The 23,353-nt window shown below is 43.1% G+C and overlaps 1 long non-coding RNA gene across 1 annotated transcript; it reads right to left on the bottom strand.

The window, feature by feature from the left end:
* Positions 1-6,793: 6,793 nt before the first annotated feature.
* On the bottom strand, positions 6,794-13,595 carry LOC134215197 (uncharacterized). The gene is made up of 3 exons (XR_009980068.1): positions 13,481-13,595; positions 12,990-13,060; positions 6,794-7,008 (listed from the first exon to the last, which is right to left on the bottom strand). It is a non-coding gene; the product is annotated as an uncharacterized LOC134215197 (long non-coding RNA).
* Between the last annotated feature and the right edge of the window lie 9,758 nt (positions 13,596-23,353).

The following is a 23,353-nucleotide window of genomic DNA, read 5'->3' on the forward strand; positions in this document are numbered from 1 at the left end:
CTGTTTTTAATATTTTGAATCCAGTTTTATGCTCTTGTTTCGTCTTGACATACATTAACATAGCCTACATAACATAGTAAACGAAAAAAATCCCGAAAATATGTTTGATTGTAGAATGGGACAATATCAAATCGGTCCTTATGCATGCTACATTATAAGTTACGTAGTATACGGAGGGTCTGCAAATAATATTCCAACTTTCTTGGTCCAATCACTGTCGAACATTATTTTTTCTGAGTCATCGCCTAACATTCTGGATACGATGCGATGCTTGACAAGTATGAAAATACAGTTCGCTTCCACGAAAGTCGATTATCCATAGCTAATGTAACCAGCAAGCATCCTGCGAAACGCGGGACGCCTATCAGTATTACGTCACTGGCTTGGAAATTTATATATTTAATATAGTATTTGTGAAACCGTATGAATTGGAATAACCTTGGAAAATGAAGTTCAAAATGCAGCGTCCCGCGGACGTCTGGTCACATTATCCACAGCTCTTCGAATGTATAAATAAAGTCTTTATTGGATTTAAATAACTGCCAGCGATTCCGTCGCCTGATTTTGAATCTTGAATGCCGCGTACAATAGTTGATATCCCAGACTAGATCATCTACTATCGCACACAGGCGTATTTTGCTAATCTATTTCTATATTAATTCCTATTTATTCGCTATTGAAAATGGGCCCAATCGGCCATTGCGTCCCGGAGTTATTGAAAAAAAGAATTTCAAAATCGAAATTTATTTTTTCAAAAACTGATGCAATGCATTCAAATGAACGCAAATAAATGTGAATTAATGGAAATAACTGAATCTATCTCCATAAAGTGCAATTTTGACCTCTCTTATGTGCTTTGCTTGCTACATAAATAATACACGAGAAAGGCACCATCACCGCCAGGATTATTCTGGGTTTTTTTTTTTGAAACCCCTCAAATTACTTTCTTTTTTTTTTTGTTATTGTGTTATCGGTTCGTGGAACTGCAAATCTCTCAACTTCATCGGGAGCACACGCATACTCGCCGATGTGCTCAAGGACCGTGGATTCGGCATCGTAGCGCTGCAGGAGGTTTGTTGGAAGGGATCAATGGTGCGAACGTTTAGAGGTAATCATACCATCTACCAGAGCTGCGGCAACACACACGAGATGGGAAGAGCTTTCATAGTGATGGGCGATATGCAAAGGCGCGTGATCGGGTGGTGGCCGATCAATGAAAGAATGTGCTGGTTGAGGATCAAAGGCCGGTTCTACAACTTCAGCATAATGAACGTCCATAGCCCACACTCCGGAAGCGCTGATGATGATAAGGACGCATTCTACGCGTAGCTGGAACGTGAGTACGACAGCTGCCCAAGCCGACGTCAAAATCATCATAGGAGATTTGAACGCTCAGGTTGGCCAAGAGGAGGAGTTTAGACCGACTATTGGAAAGTTCAGCGCTCACCGGCTGACGAACGAAAACGGCCTACGACTAATTGATTTCGCCGCCTCCAAGAATATGGCCATTCGCAGCACCTACTTCCAACACAGCCTCGAGGAGGACTTGCAAGCACTCGGAGTATTCGAGAGACGGGTGCTTAGGACCATCTTTGGCGGTGTGCAAGAAGACGGTGTGTGGCGGCGAAGAATGAACCATGAGCTCGCCCAACTCTACGGCGAACCCAGTATCCAGAAGGTAGCTAAAGCCGGAAGGGTACGATGGGCAGGACATGTTGCAAGAATGCCGGACAGCAACCCTGCAAAGATGGTGTTCGCTTCCGATCCGGCAGGTACGAGACGGCGTGGAGCGCAGCGAGCGAGATGGGCAGACCAGGTGCAAAACGACTTGGCGAGCGTGGGGCGTATCCGAGGATGGAGAGATGCGGCCTCGAACCGTGCATTGTGGCGTCAAATTGTTGATTCAGTGTTATCTGTTTAGATGTTAACTAAATAAATGAATGAATGAAGGCCGAAGTGGCCTGTGCGGTATATAAGAGTATTCTCCATTCGGCTCGGTCCATTGCTACACGTCGCCAACCACGCAGTCTACGGAGGCATCTTCCACCTGATCGATCCACCTTGCCCACTGCGCACCTCGCCTTCTTGTGCCCGTCGGATCGTTGTCGAGAATTATTTTCACCGGGTTACTGTCCGATATTCTGGCTACGTGCCCGGCCCACCGCAGTCGTCCGATTTATGCGGTGTGAACGATGGATGGTTCTCCCAACAGCTGATGCAACTCGTGGTTCATTCGCCTCCTCCACGTACCGTCCGCCATCTGCACCCCACCATAGATGGTACGCAGCACTTTCCTTTCGAAAACTCCAAGTGCGCGTTGGTCCTCCACGAGCATCGTCCAGGTCTCGTGTCCGTAGAGGACTACCGGTCTAATGAGCGTTTTGTAGATTGTCGGTTTGGTACGGCGGTGAACTCTATTCGATCGGAGCGAATTTCTCTGCTGGTATCATTTTCGGCAGTCACAAGTGAGCCCAAGCATAGCATAGCATATGTGATTGTACAAATCGTGGGTGGCAATACAATGCTCAATTGAGCAATCTACTGTATATTGTCGCAAATTGGTACTCGGGATTAGTACCTTTTCCTATACAGTAGCAGTTGTATACCTGGCCACGTCCTTACAATCACGGAAGGAAGGGAAGGAATGTTAGTTCAACATCTACTAGTGAAGATGCAGGGAACCCATACTACCTTCATAGATGTCTCGGGAAGGAAAATTTGTGTTAGAAGGTGAATAATAGGAAGCTCTATTCGACAATATAGAGCGTTTGTCAATAACAGTATATGCTGAAAAAATATTAAAATATATTCATCAATTTACTTACGAACCGTCCAAAGGAGGACAAAGTAACCGGGATTTTACAAATGTTTCGCATTAAATATAAAACACGTTCAACCGCACATTTATTCATCGAACTTTAAGATCAGAACCAAAAACTCGGATTTTACGAATGTTCTAAATCCTACCTACGTCCGATCCGCACCAATTGTTTACTCACTCGGCCGAGTGAACTATCTGCTTACTGAGCAGAAACACGACAAAACAGGCACTGACGGCCGCGCAATGCAAAACACAAAATTTCGGCACATCGCGCGATCGTTCTGCTGTCTGAAACAAGAGCCAACACGCACTGAACTAATTAACTTTATTACCGGCCACGCAATGCAAAACACAAAATTTCGGCAAATCGCGCGATCGTTCTGCCGTCCGAAACAAGAGCCAACTCGCACTCTTTCGGCAGTCACCAGTGAGCCCAAGAACACAAATTCTTCTACCACCTCGATTTCGTCACCACCGATGCAAACTCGCGGTGGGTGGCTCATATTGCCTTCTCTTGAACCTCTTCCGATCATGTACTTCGTCTTCGACGTGTTGATGACTAGTCCGATCCGCTTGACTTCCCTCTTCAGTCTGATGTAGGCTTCCTCCATCTTCTCAAAGTTACGTGCCATAATATCTATGTCGTCGGCGAAACCAAATACCTGGACGGACTTATTGAAAATTGCTAAAAAAAATGCTATGTTGAATAGCAGACACGAAAGACCATCACCTTGCCGTAACCCTCTGCGGGTTTCGAAGGGACTCAAGAATGCCCCTGAAACTCGAACTACGCACATCACCCGATCCATCGTAGCTTTGATCAACCGTGTCAGTTTATCCGGAAATCCGTGTTCGTGCATTAGTTGCCATAGCTGGTCCTGATTGATTGTATCATACGCGGCTTTGAAGTCGATGAATAGATGATGTGTGGGCACGTTGTATTCGCTGCATTTCTGCAGTACTTGGCGAATGGCGGACACCTGGTCCGTGGTGGAGCGTTCGCCCATAAAACCCGCCTGGTACTGCCCCACGAACTCCCTTGCAATTGGTGCTAGTATAGCTAGACGATATATCGATGTTTTGTTTCGTTTTGTTTCCAACCAACATTCGGCAAGAGAAAAGTTTGGTATTTTATACCATTAATGAAGAATGCTATCAGAAAATCTAACAAATATTGTAAGAAGTGCGAAAATGTAATGTTGGAAATAATTACTTAAAATTACATTAAAATCATACTTTTTATTATGTCCTCCCTTTTAACCACTTCTTGAGCGAAATGTCCTCCTTTCAGAAAAATGCATCTGGTAAGCCTATACTAGTGGGACCCTTAACTCGAAAGCCGACTATAGGCAAGTCGAAGCTGATCACGAGGGGGTCGAAGGAAACCTTTCGATTCTATAGCGACAGAATGGCCTGGAAGTTGGAACCGATTTTGGATGTCGTCCATATATAATTGACTCCTAGTGCTCTTTATTCATGGCATCGGCAGGGACTTTGTTGGTTTCTTGCAATGCGATGACCCATGGTATCCAGACGGACAGAAGGGTTCAGCGAGTAAAGATAGACGGTAGGAGGGGCACGAACAAGGTAGCTTACCACCCGTGACCGATACTGTTGGTTGACCAATCACAGCAGGGCCACCCCGACGGCAGAAAAAAAAGCGACTATTGGAAGATGATTTGATTCCGGTCCTGTGTTTGGTCCGGTTTGTGTAGATTGGGACTTACCCAGGCTATGGTGTCCGAGATGCCTAAGACTTGATTGGGGATTCACGTTGGTTGATGATGGTTGCTGAGAATGTTTAACAACTGCTAGGGTAAACTGGGGTAAAATGCACCCCCGGGGCAAAACGACCTTTTGGCATTTTTGGCGGTGTTTCAGACATACTTTCAAGAATATTTACTGCTGGATTCGTAGTTCGAGATCCGAACTACATGTACTGTTGTGAATACTCTCGAAAAACTGCCGAAAATGTCCTCAAAAACGTCAAAGGGTCGTTTTGCCCCGGGGGTGCATATTAACCCAGTTTCCCCTATTTTGCTCAGGCTTCTTTTGTGTTTGTGCTGGCCTTGTCTTCACAGAAGAGACATTTAAAAGCGATCGTTTTACGGGCGTGCTTGGCTATTTCTTTGCCTTTTCGGAGAAGCTCTCAGCCCTTTGATTGTCCGTCGGGAAATGGGCCTTAGTGACTGCGATCCATCTGGTTGAATCTGGTTGAATGGTTGGTGTAGGAGTCATTTCTGTGTCGATACTTTCGTGCCTGCCCAATTTGCACTAGATGGTGTCTTGCGGAGAACCGTCAGGTGTCGTGTAACAGGCAGTGTACGATTTTTGACTGGATTTTGACTGGTAAATTGGTTGGTTTGATTATCGCTCGAACAGAATTCGGGATTGAAAGAGATTCGCATGGGATGCGGTCAAAAAGTTAAGCAATTAGTTCGTGATCGAACATGTTACGCATCGCACGCAGATTTGAGTGTTTAGCTTAATTTTGTGCGGTCGGAAAGGGTATTGGACGCTCAACTTTCGCGGGATCCGAGAACTTAGTTCTGTGATGATCACGCGATTGGTCGTATTTTGATTAGCTAGAAAAAACGGTCGCGCGATTCGAGACATTTTGTTTTGCTGTTCGGAGAGTAAATCAAATAAGGCGCGTTTTTATTTGTATTTCACATTATTTCCTCCCAAGACTATCGTGGAGATGCAGAGGTGCTCTCGGTCTCTAGTAGCAACGAGAGTTAAACTAACAATCCTTCATTTCCTATATGACTGTAAGGGCATGACCGGCGCCGTTATTGACATAAAATACATGGACTTCTGAAACGTGTACATGGAGAATGGATAGCAAATCCCATGCTCCATCCACATGGTTCTCTGTGCAATTTCACAAGTTTCAATCAATCGCGGAGTAACATCTACGGGGCCCTCCTTAGCCGTGAGGTAAAACGCGCGGCTACAAAGCAAGACCATGCTGAGGGTGGCTGGGTTCGTTCGTGTTAGTAGAATGTTTTCATTGTTAAGTGAAGACGATTTCATATGACAAAGTTCTTTGTTGATCGGTACGGCATTTGATTATTCCAGACTTTGTTTCAAATAATTTTGTTATAAAATTCCTAAAACACAACGCCGCTCCACCCTTGCAAAGTGGATGAACTTTTATATCGAGGACGTTAAGGGGGACAAGCAAAAGAGAGTGTATTCATTTTTATCAACTAAACAATTGAAGCTGAAGTAGCTGCCCTGCATAGCAACATCTCGTTCGGATCGTTCTGCATCCCGATGTCGATGATACCCATGAAATACCTATTCGCCGGTCATGAGACACCAAAGATTACGCCCGTAGCCGAAGAGCAGTGAACACGGCGACGATGATGATAATGATGTCGGAGGCAAGCACCTATGAAGCAACGTTTCGTGAAGTGGAAACCACTTTTCTCTTCCTGGTTATCTAATAGAATGTTTGGAATTTTATATGAAAAAGGTTGGAGCAGTACCCTCCATCCAAGTGACTGTTACCCGGATAAAAAATATCATTAAAATATCATAAATTTTATTGTTACAACACCATTTAAAACATAGTATTTACCATTGAATATAATGGAATTTTGACAATAAAATCACATGAGAAATGATGGTTTTCCACGATAAAATGAATGGTAAATGGGACTTTTACAATAAAAAAAGGGGGGTTGTTATGTATCTTTACAATAAAAAAATCGATAATTTTCCATACAAAATTTTGAGCAAAACAATTGATTTTACGGTTCTTCAATGGGATGATTTCGAGCGAGAAAATAATAGAAAACATTGTGTTTTAAATGTTTTCAATTACTGTTTCTATTGTTTTACAATAGAAATACAACAGGATTTAGAATACATTATACTCCAACATTACAATAAAAATACAATACAATTATTTGTTTTACAAATTATTTTATTTTCAATTTAATTTTAAATCAGTTTAAACTTCATTTTCACTCATTTTACCTCGCTTTGCTGTCGGGACTTCCGAACCGAACTTTCTTCCAAAGTTTTATCTGTCAAACTAATTGATGCGTTGTTTAGCGCATCTTTAGGCGAATCCAGCGCACTACTTTCGAAGTTGGGTAAGTTGCCTGTATCTGGAGGCAAATCGGTATAAAATACGTACTAACTTTGTTCCGGATACAATACATGTAGTTATAAACCTGTGTAGCTTGCTGCTGCGCCAGGAAATCACCCATTGCGCATTATTGCACTCGGCGAAGGAATCGCCTTGCTCGGATCACTGTTGGACTCTGACTGAGGGAGAACGATGCTTGGCTGCTTGCTCGTCACCAACACCAAGACGACATAATCAGCATATAATATAGAGTGGTATACAACAGGGCTGTCTCGCCCCACACATCCCCCTTTCTCTCCGGCTTTTTTTATTAGTCTCTTGCAATTATAACTTGTCCTTGGTTTTCTCTTTTATTGTAAATGTATTATTGAGCTTATATTTAATTAAACACTCGGTAAAAATACCACAACAAAGATTTATTTGCCGAAGGCACCATTCAAAGGCCAGGGAAATCGAAAACCATTTTCTACGGAATATTGTGTTATATTCAGGCAACGAACAGATATTTCCGGTTTGAATAGATGAAGTTTCCTCCAACGGTTGTTCATTCACCTCATTCATATGCTCCAAGATTCAATCTGTACGTTGGTCTTCCTGGTCTTCAACCCATAGAGGGCCATCGCACTTTGTAGGTGGTTGTAAGTACGATTTTCTACTACAATTTTGGCGCGTCAATCTCCAGCTGCTGAACGAAGCATATCAACTCAACACCACGAACTCCTACCAAATGTTCCACTCTCTCATCTGTCACTTTCCCATCTAGGGCTAATGCAAATGGCTAATATATATGCCCTTTTTCGGTTTATGTCATTTACCATACCCGTATCAATCCCTACAGATGCGTCTCCAAATTTCGTCGCTGGTTCATACATTTCATTCGTTCAGTTTACATCTAAACAGACAACACTGAATCAACAATTTGACGCTACAATACACGGTTTGAGGCCTGCACCTGGTCTGCCCACCTCGCCCGCTGTGCTCTACGCTGTCTCATTCCTGCCGGATCGGAAGCGAACACCATCTTTGCAGGGTTGCTGTCCGGCATTCTTGCAACATGTCCTGCCATCGTACCCTTGCGACTTTTGCTACCTTTAATTCTTCGTTAATTCTTCACCGCCACACAACGTCTTTTTGCACACCGTCAAAGATGGTCCTAAGCACCCATCTCTCGAATAATCCGAGTGCTTGCAAGTCCTCCTCGAGCAATGTCCATGTTTCATGTCCGTAGAGGACTACCGGTCTTATCAGCGTCTTGTACATGTCACATGGTGGTGCGGCGGTGAATATTTTTTGACCGCAGTTTTTTCTGGAGCCCGTATTAGGCCCGACTTCCACAGATGATACGCCTTCGTATTTCACGACTAACATTGTTATTAGCCGTTAGCAAGGATCCAAGGTAGACGAATACCTCGACCACCTCGAAGGTATCCCCGTCTATCGTAACACTGCTTCCCAGGCGGGCCCTGTCGCACTCGGTTCCGTCCACAAGCATGTACTTTGTCTACGATGCATTCACCACCAGTCCAACTTTTGTTGCTTCACGTTTCAGGTAGGTGTACAGTTCTGCCACCTTTGCAAATGTTCGGCCGACAATGTCCATGTCACCCGCGAACAAATAAATTGACTGGATCTGTCGTCGCTGGTATTGATTCCGTAGATCTGCAGTCAAACAAAGTACGTGAACACAATAACCGCCCTAGTTTCAGCTCCGAACTTCTTCTGAAACGAAGTTTCTCTCGGAGTTTGATCTGTCAAACTGCAATTTAATGAGAATCTAACGCACTTCGTCCGAAGTTGGGTTTCTAGCCTATATCTTGCATGCTATGATGGCATAAACACCAGCTATCTCGCATCGACAAAACACGCTAGCAGTGCACCACTATCTTGTGCATCTTCGCATTCGTTCAAAAGCCTTCATTCCTTACACAAGCAAAATTATCGGCCACATATAGCAGATAAGCAAATTCTGCATTTATTATCCGCTCTTTTTTTCGTTATTCAATCACACGCACATTCTCTAAAAGTAGTGATCGACAACACTATATGTGCCATATTCCGAGTACTGATCAAATTTGACACGATATTTTAGGGAGCATCAGAGCTAGCGAAATATCAATTTTTGTTTTTATATGAAACTGTATCTGAATGATAAATACATCTCAAGACAAGACTGATCACCATCGATGCAAACTCATGGTGCAGCTACATTGTCTTCTTTTATGTCTTTACCTGTCTTGTACATCGTTTTCCAGGTGGTCATGACTGTAGCAAGTTTCCTCTATCTTGTCGTTCCGTGTCAAAGCACCAATTCCGACATTGCTAAACGGTCCTTATACAAATCATACTAATAGAGTTATTCCATACCAAAGCGTAACTCTCTGAATGTTCCCGAAAGGATCGAAAGCGTTCGTGTAATTTGAAATACTCGTTTTTCCCCTTTCCAACGTCGCCTTAACTAATCTTGTTAGTTTATCCGAAAGTTCACATTCGTGCATTAAATGCCATAGCAAACGAACATAACAAAACGATACAGATTTATTTTTAGTATTCTATTCTGTAGTGTGCTCATAACATGTAAGGGAAGGTAATCATATGATAATTACTTCTGCCTCATACGCAGCTGGTCGTGGGATCAATCCCAAGTTCAATTCTCCTACTTTTTTCTCTCCATATATTTCTCATGTTTTAGCAATCGCTAAGATTAGAAATAGACTGAATACCGGTTCCATCTTCTATTCTTTATCTACAACTTGACTAATTCTAGCCGTAACTGTTAGAAATCGAAAAGAGCGAAAGAAAGCTCGTTTTGGCATCCATTGCAACCTGTTAATCAAGATGAGCCTCTTCCATAGAACCTATCCCCTAGATTCCAATAATATTCTCGTGGCGAGTGCAGAAGTGTTCTTGGTTTACAATGTGGCGAGTGACTGCATCTTTTATCAATTCCTTTACATCTACGGTAGCCCGAAAGGACGTGGCCAGCGCCGTTTGTTAACCCCATAAAGCTTTTGAACTGAGCACATTGAGGTGCTCAGTGCAAATCCCATGCCCTAGCCATTGGCTCTCTATGCGATTGCGATTGTTCTGGTAAAACACGGAGTAGCGACTACGACATGTAAGGTTATCATAATCAGGCTCTACTTTGTTAATGCAGTGTTCTTCTCATAAGACAAGAACCTCGACTAATTCTATTCGCTTTTGGAGCGAAACATCGTGATTTCGCATGAACTAAAACTCAAGCATAATCCATTTCTTTAGATTTGCGAGCAAGTTTTCCAAAACATTAGGACTCCAATATTAAGATCTGTGCAGGGATCTGAGTATTATTTAACCACCATGGTTGGAGATACATTCAATATTATTCCTGACATATGATATTAGCTGCACCAAGTTGGGGTCTCCAGTTAGCCTTGTGAGCAAAAACGTAGGATTGCCGCTCCGGAGATGGCGAGTTCGATTCTCAATCCCAGTCTAGGATGTTTTCGGGTGGGAAACATTCTCAATTTCCTGGACATAGTGTATCCATTGTACTTGCCACACAAGATACATACTCATGTAATGGTGAGCATAGAAAAACTTTCAATTACTAACTGAAGAAATGCTTATAGAATACGAAGTTGAAATGCAGAGCCATAGATGGGATATCACAACTGCTAAACTTTACTTTATTTTGCAATTTGAAATCAAGGCTCTTCAAAAGCGTCATTGCGGCATCTACAACTTCAATATTACTTTCTTACAACATGCCTTTGCAGTTTTTTTTAATTCTCATTTTTTTATTCAGTGGTTCAGTAGAATCATGCTACAATAAGCTGAATTTGACAGATTATTATGCATTATGTTGTAGTGTGTGTTTTGTTTTATCACCAACATCGATTTGGCACTTATGGTACTGGTACTTTGGCTGCTAGGCTGAGGTAAACTAGATATTTGATACGTGAACAAGTGAGTCATTGGTAATCTTGAACTAAGCTTAGATTACGCAAGTCGCTTGACTTGAACGTCTAAACTCCTCCGTTCAACTCACTTGCACAAAAAGAAAGTTGAACATGTTCAACCTTTGGCAAGTCAAATGAATTTTACTGAAATGATCAAATTACTTGCCTTGTCAAAACCTCGGTTAAAACATAGCATGATACTTTAGGATCAACGCCCCATTGTTGTTTCCTCAGAAACTTGCTTTGTGTTTTCTAGTGCTTTTAACACACCATTGTGTTTTTCGTCATCAAACTATTTCAACTATGAGCGGACCTTTCAAATCGCCCACGACATGCTTTGAACTGTGTTCCAACTCGCAAACTCGCAAACCTTCAGCTATTCAATTTATCTGGCTGTCATCATAACTCGCATATCATTCCAACTTTAATTGGCGGTCTTCCCAACACGCCATTACGGTTCTCAAAACACGTAAAAAATCTCAATTTTTCTTGGCGGTTCACCTAACACGACATTTCAGTTCTTTCACACGCAAATCATTCAAGCTTCATTTAGCGAGCTTACCAATACGCCATTATGGTCCCTAAAACACGCTAATCATCAACCGTCTAAGACGAGTTAAGTAACTCCATTTCATTCCACTAATTATTTCGATATCTTTGCAGATACGTATTTCGACCACAACTGTGTGGTCGTCTTCAGTGTCTCGTACTTGACTCGACGACGCTAATCATTTTTACTTTGCTTGGCGGTCTTCAAAACACGCAAGTCAGCAGTTCTTAAAATACGCAAATTATTTCATCTCTACTTGGTGGTCTTCCCAACACGTCATAGCGGCCCTCAAAACCCGCAAAAAATCATCTTTACTAGGCGGTGCTCCAAACACGTTATTGCGGTTCTCAAAACTCGCCAGTCATTTCAACTTTTCTTGGCGGTCCTCCAAACGCGCCATTGCGATCCTCAAAACTCGCAAAACAATTCATCTTGTCTTGGAGGTCCTCCAAATTCACCATTGCGGTCCTCAAAACACGCGAAACAATTTATCTTTTCTTGGCGGTCCTCCAAACTCGCCATTGCGGTCCTCACCCCTCGCCAATCCTTTCATCTTTTCTTGGAGGTCCTACAAACACGCCATTGCGGTCCTCAAAACTCGCAAAACAATTAATCTCTTCTTGGCGGTCCTCCAAACTCGCCATTGCGGTCCTCAAAACTCGCCAATCATATCATATTTTCTTGGCGGTCCTCCAAACACCCCATTGCGGTCCTCAAAACTCGCAAAACAATTCATCTTTTCTTGGCGGTCCTCCAAACTCGCCATTGCGGTCCTCAAAACTCGCCAATCATTTCATCTTTTCTTGGCGGTCCTCCAAACACGCCATTGCGGTCCTCAAAACTCGCAAAACAATTAATCTTTTCTTGGCGGTCCTCAAAACTCGCCAATCATTTCATCTTTTCTTGGCGGTCCTCCAAACACGCCATTGCGGTCGTCAAAACTCGCAAAACAATTCATCTTTTTTTGGCGGTCCTCCAAACTCACCATTTCGATCCTCAAAACTCACCATTTCATCTTTTTTTTGGCCAAACACGCCATTGCGGTACTCAAGACACGCAACAATTTCGAATCTTCTCCGTTTTACTTACTTACGCAACCGCGTCTCTCCCAATTTGGAGCACCGGTCCCCACGTAAACACTGCAAAAAGCAAACATCCTTCTTGGTTCAGGAATTTACCTTTTCTTCTGAGATTGCGCAGTGGGTGATTTCCATGACGCAGTATTTTTATCAGGCACATTAGTTTTAGCATTATTCCACTTGATACTAACAAAAAATGAGCAGTAAAACCTGCCACTGTCGCCAAATGTGTAGCTTGCTGCTGCGCCAGGAAATCACCCATTGCGCATTATTGCACTCGGCGAAGGAATCGCCTTGCTCGGATCACTGTTGGACTCTGACTGAGGGAGAACGATGCTTGGCTGCTTGCTCGTCACCAACACCAAGACGACATAAGCAGCATATAATATAGAGTGGTATACAACAGGGCTGTCTCGCCCCACACAAAACCTGTGCAAAATGTAAATCATAAAAGAATGTTAGTTTTAGAACGTACTTCGAGAAGAAAATAAAAAAATACCTGCATCAGTTCTTATTATATCTCGTGGGTGAGATTGGCCAAGCATCAGTATTTCATCATAAGCTTCATTTCTGTAAAGGAACAAGGATACATGTTACCAGGTATGTCATCAGGTATTATGACGATTTTTTTTTGTTCGGGATAAACCACTGCGTCCATTATGTACATTGAACTTTTGTAGTATAAGATTACGATTACCGGTGGTGAGTATAAGCCGTTTGCCAGCCCAGTATCATTACTTGACACTTTACCGGTCGCTACTAAACGCGCATAGGTGACCAAATTTTGCAGCGCGATAACACCGCTGCTATTTGATGAACTATCAAATGTCAAACGTCACCGGTACGGAATACAGCCACCAAAATGATAATAGAAAATAGTAACCGATGCGAAAAAGTTTGACTAATGACAGCACGGCGAGTGTGATCAAAATACTTGCGCTCAGGCCCAGTAATGATGCTCTAACGCGCTCCAACACTTTAGATACTTACCACGGTACAGAAGCCATAGTGATCTACCGTTGCCCAGCACCCAGAAACTGTAATGAAAAAGCCACTTTCTGCACCATAAAGTTTCATTATTTTCATCTCTCCACTAATTATAAACAAAACTGTACACGCTCAAATGAATCCAGCCATTCTTCGAGTAAAATGATAAGCAAAAATTTTTGTTCCCTTCAATTTTTTTGAATTCCAATTTTTATTGCATAACATTTCTATACATTTTTATTCATTTAATGAGCAAAGCTACTGTAATTTTATTGTTTTCAATTGTTATTTCAGCAATATAATAAATCCATGAAATATTCCAAAATTATATTAATTCAATTACATTAGACGAATTTCCAGATCATCCAAACCGAAAACTTTCATAATTTGTTTAGTTTTTGGATGTGCAATACCAAACATAAGCGAACAATAAAAATATAATAGAATGTGTTGGTAACATTTAAATATATTGTTATGTTAATGTAAGTTCAATAAAGATCTTTTACAACCGAGAACATTTTACAATAAGCGTACAAAAGTTTGTATTGTTTACCACACAATCTATTGTATTTCAATGGGTTATGTCATTCAAGTTACTGTAAATTTTTATCCGGGTAATGTGTCACAATTGCGAACTGGATTATTGGAAATTGAATTTATGTAAAAGTAAAAGACTCTACAACACTAAAGAAAATCATTAGGTTAATTAATGTTTTCAAAATATTCAACAATAAAAATAGTAATGCTACAATCTGCTTCTACATTTGTCCTGGGACAACATGAAAAGTTTATCGGATTTAGCGACCATTCACAGCTCACGTAACGCAGAGGAATGTGAGGGTCAAACCAAGCGTTACGATTTACAGAAATTAGTTAAATCATCCATACAAAAAGTGTTGCAAGGCGGAGGGAGGGGTTTGAATTATTATTCTTGTCGATTTATCCTCAAATATCTGAGAAAATCAGAAATACCTATTTTATTTTACTAGTGTTTACAACGCAATTCTGCCACCACCCACCGACTAACAACCGTTTCCATAGTTTAACAGAAGAAAAACATCGAGGTAGTGAGAAATGAGAGTGACTGATCAGTTCAACATTTGGCTATGATACTTCTTCGTTCGGGCAGATCAGCCAGATATAGCCTTTTAAAATTAAGAAGAAGCTCATTTAATTATATTGAATGTGATTTAATCTTCTATCAATTTATTATATTTAGTCTTTTGTACAAATTGAAATTATGCACTATGCAACTATTTATTGAATAATACATTTTTGAATAATTTGTCAGGCTTTGCATGTAGCTTATTATTAACTGTGAAACTTTTGTCAGTCACGACAAACTATGACACAATACCACAAGACAGGAATGACTACAGCCTTCAAATAAATAACGTCCCAAAAAGAAACTGAATCCAACGCAGTCGGAGTGAATTATTTTTAATTGGAAAATTTATTTCGGGAGAATTTCCCTGTCAATTTTATGCAAATTGAGCACGTAGACGATTTCCATATAATCGTTACAACCATCCCGAGGACCGACAGGACGAGAAGCAATACCTAGTGTGCGGTGAGATGATAGCAGCATTTTAACCCCATCCCCCGCCAGGAGCAGTTGAAATGTTTTTAAAGGGGTGGAAAGAACGTGAATGCGGTTGGATGATATGCGCCTTCAATTACGATCGCTGCTGGCAGTGTTCCTGTCGTCATCAGCATCATGCTGCTCCTGCATCCGTTCGAATATACGTTGCCATCGCACTACACAGGCCAGGCTGGATGGTTGGCTGGTCGGCGAAGGATGCAACCGCACTTTTTCCGCTGGAATATTGAGATTGCGGGGACGAGATTAAAATGTTTCTCCCGTTTTTTATGTGATTTGTAAGCATTTCCATTACTTGGAGAAAATTCTCGCTTCGTTGAGTTCCGGTAATTCTGCTGAGCTCACGGGCATAACAACCGAGGGTTACAAGTGAGTATTCTAACAACGGGAAAGAGTGTCTTGACCGATATTCCGAGATAATAACGTTGGAAAAATCTACCGTATACAGTTCACCCTTCAAATGCAGATTATCAACTTATATCACAGGAAGATGGTGCACCATAGTATGGTTGCTACTCGTTTGTGGCTGCTGAATGTCATTCATTTATTTAGTTAACATCTAAACAGATAACACTGAATCAACAATTTGACGCCACAATACACGGTTCGAGGCCGCATCTCTCCATCCTCGGATACGCCCCACGCTCGCCAAGTCGTTCTGCACCTGGTCTGCCCATCTCGCTCGCTGCGCTCCACGCCGTCTCGTACCTGCCGGATCGGAAGCGAACACCATCTTTGCAGGGTTGCTGTCCGGCATTCTTGCAACATGTCCTGCCCATCGTACCCTTCCGGCTTTAGCTACCTTCTGGATACTGGGTTCGCCGTAGAGTTGGGCGAGCTCATGGTTCATTCTTCGCCGCCACACACCGTCTTCTTGCACACCGCCAAAGATGGTCCTAAGCTCGAATACTCCGAGTGCTTGCAAGTCCTCCTCGAGCATTGTCCATGTTTCATGTCCGTAGAGGACTACCGGTCTTATTAACGTCTTGTACATGACACATTTGGTGCGGTGGCGAATCTTTTCGACCGCAGTTTCTTCTGGAGCCCGTAGTAGGCCCGACTTCCACAGATGATGCGCCTTCGTATTTCACGACTAACGTTGTTGTCAGCCGTTAGCAAGGATCCGAGGTAAACGAATTCCTCGACCACCTCGAAGGTATCCCCGTCTATCGTAACACTGCTTCCCAGGCGGGCCTTGTCGCGCTCGGTTCCGCCCACAAGCATGTACTTTGTCTTTGACGCATTCACCACCAGTCCAACTTTTGTTGCTTCACGTTTCAGGCGGGTGTACAGTTCTGCCACCTTTGCAAATGTTCGGCCGACAATGTCCATGTCATCCGCGAAGCAAATAAATTGACTGGATCTGTTGAAAATCGTACCCCGGCTGTTACACCCGGCTCTCCGCATGACACCTTCTAGCGCAATGTTGAACAACAGGCACGAAAGTCCATCACCTTGTCTTAGTCCCCGGCGCGATTCGAACGAACTGGAGTGTTCGCCCGAAATCTTCACACAGTTTTGCACACCATCCACCGTTGCTTTGATCAGTCTGGTAAGCTTCGCAGGAAGCTGTTCTCGTCCATAATTTTCCATAGCTCTACGCGGTCTATACTGTCGTATGCCGCCTTGAAATCAACGAACAGATGGTGCGTTGGGACCTGGTATTCACGGCATTTTTGAAGGATTTGCCGTACAGTAAAGATCTGGTCCGTTGTCGAGCGGCCGTCAACGAAGCCGGCTTGATAACTTCCCACGAACTCGTTCACTAATGGTGACAGACGACGGAAGATGATCTGGGATATCACTTTGTAGGCGGCATTAAGGATGGTGATCGCTCGAAAGTTCTCACACTCCAGTTTGTCGCCTTTCTTGTAGATGGGGCATGGGCCTTCCTTCCACTCCTCCGGTAGCTGTTCGGTTTCCCAGATTCTGACTATCAGTTTGTGCAGGCAAGTGGCCAGCTTTTCCGGGCCCATCTTGATGAGCTCAGCTCCGATACCATCCTTACCAGCTGCTTTATTGGTCTTTAGCTGTTGAATGGCATCCTTAACTTCCTTCAAGGTGGGGGCTGGTTGGCTTCCATCGTCCGCTGAACTGACGTAGTCATCTCCTCCGCTGCCTTGACTTTCACTGCCTGTACTCTCAGCGCCATTCAGATGTTCCTCGTAGTGCTGCTTCCACCTTTCGAACACCACACGTTCGTCCGTCAAGATGCTCCCATCCTTATCCCGGCACATTTCGGCTCGCGGCACGAAGCCTTTGCGGGATGCGTTGAGCTTCTGATAGAACTTGCGTGTATCTTGAGAACGGCACAGCTGTTCCATCTCCTCGCACTCCGCTTCTTCCAGGCGGCGTTTCTTCTCCTGAAAAAGGCGGGTCTGCTGAATGTATGTATACTATTTAATCATCATCCTTCGAATGATTTCGATACAAACTTTTGCTTTTTGTATGTCTCAGTTATGGACCATCGCAGAAAGAGAAATCAAAATCTCAAATCGATACACCCAACCGGCGGATGTTAGATTTTCCATAATTCTGTATAAGAATCTACCAACACCTGTATAAGAACTGGCCATATGCGAAAATGCTAGATTCTTATACAAATATTGTATAAGAATCTAACAATGTTGTAAGCTTTTCTTACATTTTTTGTATAAGAATCTAACAATTTCGCATATGCCCAGTTCTTATACAGGTTTTGGTAGCTTCTTATACAGAATTGTTAGAAAATCTAGCAACCGCCGGTTGGGTGTATCAATCGAATCATTTCTATAATGCATCAATTATTTGACGGACCAGTGGCGTAGCCACGGGGGTGGTTTTGGGTACAAAACCCCCCCCAGAGACAAATTTTTTGGAAGAATTTTTTTTTTTCGAATAAAAAAATGTTCAGAAAACCCCCCCCAGGCCAATTTTCTGGCTACGCCACTGTTACGGACTATTTTGATACATTCAGATATATGAATAAGAATCCACAACAATGTAATGTCAACCATATAGAAATTGCACAAAATTAGGAAATAATTTAATTTTAATTTAATAAAATTTGTGCGTAAATTTTTTGTTTTATTTTTAAGAATCAAAATGTTTACTGAAGTGCATGGTATGCATCGTATACATCGGCCAAAAGTTTGGGTTCACCCACTATATGGTGAACCGGAAGTCCAGGGCCACTCTCCTGATGTGAATTTTAATTCAATTTTAGCCGAATTTTGTCTAAAGTACAGTTTTTAACGTACTGTCGGTGTTTTGCTTCTGCTTGAGTCAGATGGTGGAGCAACAACAACTTGAGCGCACCCGTATGGAGATAGAGCTGTAGCGCCTCGATTTTGATGAGCAGCAGAAGCTTATCGACAAAGTGCTCGAAGGAGCCGTAGTGGCCCATAATCGCAGTATTGGTTTACCCATCGCTGCTTCAACTCCACCCTCTGCTAATAAGCCGCTCACATCGTCATCTCCTCCTGGTGCTCCTCTAGTGCAGATTTTCCGTCGGTCGATGCCGCCAGTTGATACGTAGAGGACTTCTGCGCAGGTTATGGTTTCGATTCCTCTTTCGGTGCTCGAACCGAGTACCGTGGAAGCGCTAAAGCGTAAGAAAGATCCTCAAGTGGCAATAAAGGAGCTCAAAAAAGGATTGAGTTGTGCGAGCAGCGCGCCAATCCAACGCCTAAACAACTCACCACTACATGCCCAACTGGAAATGTATCGGAAGCTGCTCGAAAATATGCACACCAGCAAGCAATCAATTGGGCCAAGTCTACAAGCAGTACAAGTTCAGCTAAAACCGGCAGCAGAAACATCTTATAATGTACATGCGGCACCCAACCGGAGCCATTCCGAAAACAAATCGGACATAGCCGGAGCAGTTGGAGGAGTCTTCCTGCCGGATGATATCTGACCACTCAATGTCCCGGTAAGCCAAACAGGCTCCTCCTGGTAAGTCAACCAAACATTCCAATACTCCGGATGGGATTGGAACCCCCAGGTAAGTGTCAAGCCACGAGCAAATTCATTTATGGGATATTGGTTGGTTTTTTCAATGAATTTGCTCGTGGCTTGACGCTTAGCTGGGTGTTCCAATCCCTGAATGCCCCATGACCAAAATTTCAACTTCTCGTGAACTACGCGCGCCCAGAGGAAATATACAGGGGATGGACAAAATAATTAAGATAGGCAAATTTTGGGTAAAATTAGATGTGTTGTAACTATCTTAGTCATCATCCGATTTTGACAATTCAGGCATGTCCGAACTAGAAAATTAATGCGTTTTGATGGTATGTCCATGGAACCGACTATGGCCACCGGATTCCGGAGATATTCCGGGGTTTTCGGAGGTAGGTTTAAAACCGTACATTTGAGGTGGATATTAGGAGAAGTTGTGGGTAAAAATTGAATAATATTAGTAACCACAAATGAAGTAGGGCTCTTGCTGATTAGAACCGTATATTGAGAGTTGGAATCGGACCAGAATCAAGTGAGATATTGTCATTTCTTTAAAATCGGTTCCGATCGATACTTATCAAAGGGGTCAGGCCACAACTTCATTTGAATCTCACTTTTTGATAGATCGTCCGCTATGATTTTATTCTAGAAGGCCTCTAATGTGTCCAGAATGAAAAACCAATTGAATAAACGGATCCTGGAGTCGCTGGGATGTCCCCGGGGAACCTGTAAATGGGGACATTTAAGTTTTACCACCAAAATCAGTCATTCGACGGCTCTTTTTTCATGGTTTTCGATCAGGAAGCGAAGTATGAATATTAAATGGTCCATTCACGGCTCTGACCGCTTCCAGGATCTACGGATTGGCCCCGGGGAACCTGTTGAAGGGGACATTTTAGTTTTACCACCAAAACCAGTCGTTCGACGGTTTTTTTTTCATGGTTTTCGAACAGGAAGCGAAGTATGAATATAAAATGGTCCATTGTCAGCTCTGACCGCTTCCAGGACATATAAGGGAACATATAAGTTTTAGCTCTAAAATCAGTTATTCGACGGCTCTTTTTATAGGTTTTCGATCAGGAAGCAAAGTATAAATATAAAAGGACTATTGACAGCTTTGACCGCTTCCAGTACCTACTGGTTGCCCCCGAGGAACCTGGGGACATTTTAGTTTTTACACCGAAATCAATCATTCGACAGCTATTCTTTAATATATGTAAGCAAAGTATTAATATTCCACAGGTTTCCTGGGCCAATCTGTAGGTCCAGAAAGCGGTCAGAGCCCTCAATGGTCCCTTTTATATTAATTTCTCGATTCCTAATCGAAACCACTAGAAAAGAGACGTCGAATGACTGGTTATGATGCTTAAAATAAAATGTCCCCTTACACAGATTCTCCAGGAGCAATCCGTGGGTCTTGGAAACGGTCAGAGCCGTCAATGGACCATTTTATATTCATACTTCGCTTCCTGATCAAAAATCGAATGACTGGTTTTAGTGCTAAAACTGAAATGTCCTCATTCACAGAATCCTCGAAGGCAATCAGTAGGTCCTGGAAGCGGTCAGAGCCGTCAATGGACCATTTTATATTCATACTTTGCTTTCTGCTCGAAAACCATGAAAAAAGAGCCGTCGAATGACTGGTTTTGGTGCAAAAAATTAAATGTCCTCTTCCACAGGTTCCTCGGAGGCAACCAGTAGGTCCTGGAAGCAATCAGAGCCGTCAATGGACCACTTTATATTCATACTTCGCTTCCTAATCGCAAAGCATGAAAAAATAGCCGTCGAATGACTGGTTTTGGTGGTAAAACTAACATGTCCCCTTCCACAGGTTCCCCGGGACCAATCCGTAGATCCTGCTGGAAGTGGTCAGAGCCATCAATGGACCATTTTATATTCATACTTCGCTTCCTGATCGAAAACCATAAAAAAAGAGCCGTCGAATGACTGGTTTTGGTGGTAAAACTAAAATGTCCCCTTCCACAGGTTTCCCGGGGCCAATCCGTAGGTCCTGGAAGCGGTCAGAACCGTAAATTGATCATTTTATATTCATACTTCGCTTCCTGATCGAAAACCATGAAAAAAGAGCCGTCGAATGACTGATTTTGGTGGTAAAACTTAAATGTCCCCATTCACAGGTTCCCCGGGGACATCCCAGCGACTCCAGGATTCGTTTATTCAATTGGTTTTTCATTCTGGACACATTAGAGGCCTTCTAGAATAAAATCATAGTGGCCGATCTATCAAAAAGTGAGATTCAAATGAAGTTGTGGCCTGACCCCTTTGATAAGTATCGATCGGAACCGATTTTAAAGAAATGGCCATATCTCACTTGATTCTGGTCCGATTCCAAATCTCAATATACGGTTCTAATCAGCAAGAGCCCTACTTCATATGTGGTTACTAATATTATTCAATTATCAACTACAACTTCTTCTAATATCCACCTCAAATTTACCGTTTTCAACCTACCTCCGAAAAACCCGGAATATCTCCGGAATCCGGTGGCCATAGTCGATTCCATGTACATACCGTCAAACTGCATTAATTTTCTAGTTCAGGCATGCCTGAATTGTCAAAATCGGATGATAACTAAGATAGTTACAACACATCTAATTTTACCTAAAATTTGCCTATCCTAATTATTTTGTCTATCCCCTGTATATTCCTCCATTATTCAACCTGTTTGCATCCGAGAACCCACCCAAGTGCTGTAGTTGTGAACTAAAAGCTAGTTAGTCGGCAAAAATTGGAGGCGTTACCACACATAGGCAATAGAGGGGGCGCACACTAAAAAATAACTCCAATACAGGAAAAATTGAAAATGGTTTTCGGACTCCGCAGAAAGTGAGAACGTCATAAAGCGCCTTCCATGACCAAAATGAAATCTACAACCACAAATCATAAATAAAGACCCAGGTACTGGAAGATTGAGCAATACATCAGAGGATGGGTGCGGGATGTTTTGTAGTTGCCATACTCCTAGGTGCAGAGGCCCATGGAGTATCAATTGGCACATCAGGATCAATACCAGTGAAGTCCTGATTATGGCATTCTGGCCGCGTGTTAACGACAAGATATCGCAGTAATAGTAACTGGATTTTGTAATATTGTGAAAGCGAAGTCGGACATTCTACTCTTCTAGTAGAGCCGGGTGACCCTGACTTGAATCGGCGAGTGAGCTAATGGCTAGCCTGTCTTCCGCCCGTCCGTGGCGAGCCTTGTAGCACGCTGTCTATTCCTGGCACCAAACTTTTCCTGTTAGGTGGGAGTAGGCTCAGATGCCGTTTCCTGACTTGCGCTGATCTGGCTCTGAACATGTAGGTGTAAACCAATGCATGAACACCTTGCATACCGAAAGGCATGCAAAGATAATTATGGGATCTTTGAGGGCGACTACTCCAGTAGGATTCGACGACAGCCACATGGGGGGCCTAACAATAATGAGTGAATCAAAAATTAAGTCTACCTAACGATAATGAATGATTTAAAAATTAATAATTAATTAAAAGCCCCAGAGTTTCCCCAGCAGTGATGGGGTATAGCCCTATAAACACGCTCGGCAAGTGACTACTGGATGTGGGTGGAGGCCGAGCATCTCGATAATATCATCGAGTTCGCGAGTGCAAGGCAGAACATCAGTAAGGAACTGAAACAGAACCTTCGGATGCTTCGCCCGAGTCGCAAGACAAGAACAGGACGCATTTATCAGGGTGGTGGGAAGAGAGAAGGCCGACAAAGGTGACCAAACTTATGCTTTCTGCTTCCAAGGAAGAGCGACTATGGCCCAAAAAGCGATTGATTTCGGGCCTCATTGGCCGGCCCGAAGCAGCTAAGGCAGCAGAGCAAAGCCAAACGACGTGTGACCATGAAGGGTAAACGTTGTCTGGACGGAACAGATTGGGATTTTTTTATTGGGATTTTAACCACTGCGACCATTAAGTTGATCTGTTGTGGTAAACAGATTGGGATACATAGGGCGTCGACCCAAGAAGGCGACTTCTCGGCCCAAAAAGGCGAAAGGGGCCTACAAGACGCAAGTCACCGGGCCAGAAGAGGGTACCAGCCGGCCGGGCAAAGCGGAAGTCGAGCGTATCTCGACCTGCAATGAAAGCAAAGGATAAAGCCGAGACCTTGTTGGTGAAAACAGATAAGGAAAAGTACACCGAAGTCCTTGAATCGATGCGGGCGGCAGAAAAGCTTTTGGTGCTAGGTCAGGACGTGCGAAGCGTCAGACGCACCAAGACCGGTGAAATGATCTTGATTCTGAAACGCGGAGTGCAAGCTAGTGGGACGGACTATAGGAAGTTGGCCCAAGAGATCTTGGGGGGCTG

Source organism: Armigeres subalbatus, chromosome 2 (genome assembly GCF_024139115.2).
Source record: "Armigeres subalbatus isolate Guangzhou_Male chromosome 2, GZ_Asu_2, whole genome shotgun sequence".
Taxonomy (NCBI): Eukaryota; Metazoa; Arthropoda; class Insecta; order Diptera; family Culicidae; genus Armigeres; species Armigeres subalbatus.